The following is a 3644-nucleotide window of genomic DNA, read 5'->3' as shown; positions in this document are numbered from 1 at the left end:
ACTTGGCATAATTTTCTCAGGTTCATCCATTCTGTTGCATGTTGAAAAATTTCTTTACTTTTAAAGGCTGGGTAGTATTCAAGTGTATGTGTGTGTGTGAGTGTGTGTGCATGCGTGTGTGTAAATATATATGTATATATTTATAATCCATTAATCTCACCATAGGTATTTAGGGTTTTTTTTCCCCTCATCTTGGCTATTGTGAATAGTGCGGCAATGAATATGGGAGTGCTAATTTCTCTTTGAGACCCTGATTTCAATTTTTTTGGAAAATATCCAGAAATGGGATTGCTGGATCATATAGTAGTTATATTTTTAATTATTTTAGGAACTTCCATACTATTTTCTATCACCACTGCACCATTTTGTATTCCCACCAACAACGTACAAGAGTTCTAATTTCTTCATATGCTTGTTGATTTTTTTTTTGGTATAATATCCATCCTGAGAGCTATGAGGTGATATCTTATTGTGACTTCGATTTGCATTACTCTGAAGATTAGAGACATTGCATATATTTTCTTGTACTTGTTGGATATTTGTATGTCTTCCTTAGAGAAATGTCTATTCAAGTTCTAAGCTCTCTAACTAGGTTACTAATTTTTACTATTAAATTATAGGAGTTCTTTTTACATAATTTTAGATTAGCACATTATCAATATATGGTTTGTATATATTTTCTCTCCATATGTAGGTTGCCTTTTTACTATGTAAATTGTTTCCTTTGCTGTGAAGAAGACTTTTAGTTTGATGTAGTCACCTTTGTTTATGTTTTCGTTGCCTATACTATTGGTATCATATCTAAGAAATCATTGCTAAAAACAATGTCATGGAGTTTTTTCCTTCTTTTCTTTTACGATTTTTAAAATTCCAGGTTTTATCTTCAAGTCACTAATCCATTTTGAGTTAATTTTATGTGTATGATGTGAGCCAAAGGTCCAATTTAATTATTTTGTATGTAGATATCCAATTTTCCCAGCACTGTTTGTTGAAGAGACCCTTCCCATTGCATATTCTTGGTACCCCTATTGAAGAGCAGTTTACTATGTATGTAGATTTTTTTCTAGGCTCTCTATTCTATTTCCATGGGCTTATGTCTGTTTTTATGCCAGTACCATACTGTTTTGATTATTGTAGCTTTATATTAGGCTCTTGGGAGTCATGACATGTTTTTCTATGCAAAAATGTGTCAAGACTTTCCTGGCAACCATACTATATTATAAAATCAAGAAGTGTGATATCGAGTGTGAGATATGCCACTAACGAGAGGAGCACCAAATGCAGTGCCATGGTAGCTCAACAGAAGAATTTTGAAGTCTGTGTAGGATTCACCAGTCCCCAAAATGAAGTGTTCAGGAAGTCAATGAAGAGAGGGTTTGAGTTCACACTTACGGTGGTAGGTGAATCTGAATTGGGAAAGTCAACATTAATCAACCTCACAGATATGTATTCTCCAGAGTATCCAGGTTCTTCTCATAGAATAAAAAAGACTGTACAAGTGGAACAGTCCAAAACATTAATCAAAGAAGATGGGGTTCAGTTGCTGCTCACAATAGTGAACACTGCAGGATTTGTATAGGCACTGGATAATAGTAATTGCGGCAGCCTGTTATTGACTACATTGATAATAAATATGAAGACTACCTAAATGCAGAGTCATGAGTGAACTGCCATCAGATGCCCGATAGCAGGGTGCAGTATTGTTTATATTTCATTGCTCCTTCAGGACATGGACTTAAACCATTGGATATCGAATATATGAAGCATTTACATTAAAAAGTGAATATCATCCCACTTATTGCCAAAATAGACATGCTCACACTGGAAGAATGATGACAATTAAAAAAAAACAGATAATGAAAGAAATCCAAGAACATAAAATTTAAATATATGAATTTCCAGAAACAGACAATAAAAAAGAAAATAAGCTTATTAAAAAGATAAAGAACCATTTACCTCTTGCTATGGTAGGTGGTTGGGAAAGTCATGACATATTTTTCAATGCAAGACTGCATCATGACAACCAAATTATATATCATTGAAGTGAATGATAAAAGGGACGGTCCAAGGAAGGCAGTGTCCTTGGGGTGTTGCCAAAGTCGAAAATGTGAGCATTGTGATTTTACCATTTTAAGAGGTATGTTGATAAAGACACACATACAGGATTTGAAAGATGTCACTAAAAAAGTGCACTACAATAACTACAGGAGCAGAAACCTGGTGGCCATCACTTGAGAACAGTGTGGATAACAATAAGAACCAGTTCACGAAGAGCCCTCTGGCCCGGATGGAAGAAGAGAGAAGAGCGCACATGGCTAAGATCAAGAATATGGAGATGGAAGGAACCAGCAGTTAGCATAATGGCTATGTCACTGGACTCCCATGTAGTTGACCGCAGTTCCAGTCCTGGATCCGATGGCTTAAACTAACGCCGGGCGCATGTGCGTGCGTGCCCATCCCAAGAGGACAATGGAGGAGACGGGATTGCGGCGTGGCTATCCCCCCTGAGGGGTGATTTCTTACTTTCTTTCTCTCTGTCTCTCTGGCGAGCGCATGCGCCCTGTAGCAAAAACCTCTCCAAAAAAAAAATAGTACGGAGATGGAGATGGAGCAGGTGTTCAAGAAGGTCAAGGAGAAGGTGCAGAAGTTGAAGGACTCAGAAGCTGAGCTCAAATGGAGCTATAAGCAAATGAAACAGAATTTGGAAGCACAGCACAAAAAATTAGAGGAAAAAACATCATCAGTTTGAAAGATGAGAAGGCAAACTGAAAAGCTCCGCAATGTATTTTAGAGCAGCAGAATTCTTTGAGAACCTTGAAGAAGAGAAAGAAGTAAGGGAAAAACTTTTAAATTGTCTATTGACCACTAGTTATGTATTAGTTGCCAATATGCCAGCTTTAACATCCATGTTTGTTGGATCCATTTGACCAATTTGCATCAGTTCTATCCATAATGATGGATTTAATGGCATGACAAAAATTATTTTCTTGCTGTTCTTGATGGCGATCAAGATGCTTTGAATTATCTAGGGTGTTGTGTACTTAGAAAGTAACAGCTCTAAGTATCTTTCCTGCATTGTTTCCCTTTATTGATTTTATTTTACTATTAAACAGATAATTTCAATTTAATGCAGGAGAACATTTTACTTTTGTATAGTCATGTTCTGGTGGTTTGATTGTTTACAGGATATTCCAAAAGTAAAAGGACTCTGGAAGGTTTTCATGGAGGATAAATTGCAATAATATGATGGAAAATCTGCTTCTTTATGGGACCAGCAGTTAGCGTAATGGCTATGTCACTGGACTCCCACGTAGCGGACTGCGGTTCGAGTCCCAAACCCGGTGGCTTAAACTCATGTTGGGCGACTGTGTGTGCATGCCCAAGATCCTGAGAAGAGAATGGAGGAGAAGGGATTGTGGCGTGTCCATCCCCCCTGGGGGGTGATTTCTCGCTTTCCGTCTCTCTCTGTCTTTCTGGCAAGTGCACGCGCCCTGTGGCAAAAACCTCTGGGGGGGGGGAATCTGCTTCCCTGTGATAATTAGAATGCAGAGGTTCCATTCAGTGCAGCATATACAGTGATGGAATTTAGTCTAGCACAGTTGACCTGACTTTTTGACACTTCCATTATTTAAAAATACACATGG

General features: G+C 37.8%; 1 pseudogene; it reads left to right on the top strand.

Annotated features, from left to right (window-relative positions):
• Nucleotides 1–1288: 1288 nt before the first annotated feature.
• On the top strand, nucleotides 1289–2850 carry LOC102481126 (septin-7-like; annotated as a pseudogene).
• The last annotated feature ends 794 nt before the right edge of the window (nucleotides 2851–3644 follow it).

This window comes from Tupaia chinensis, unplaced genomic scaffold (assembly GCF_000334495.1).
Source record: "Tupaia chinensis unplaced genomic scaffold, TupChi_1.0 Scaffold144164_1, whole genome shotgun sequence".
Classification (NCBI taxonomy): domain Eukaryota; kingdom Metazoa; phylum Chordata; class Mammalia; order Scandentia; family Tupaiidae; genus Tupaia; species Tupaia belangeri.
Note: the sequence above shows the minus strand (reverse complement) of the source record. Positions and strands in the feature narration are given on the sequence as shown.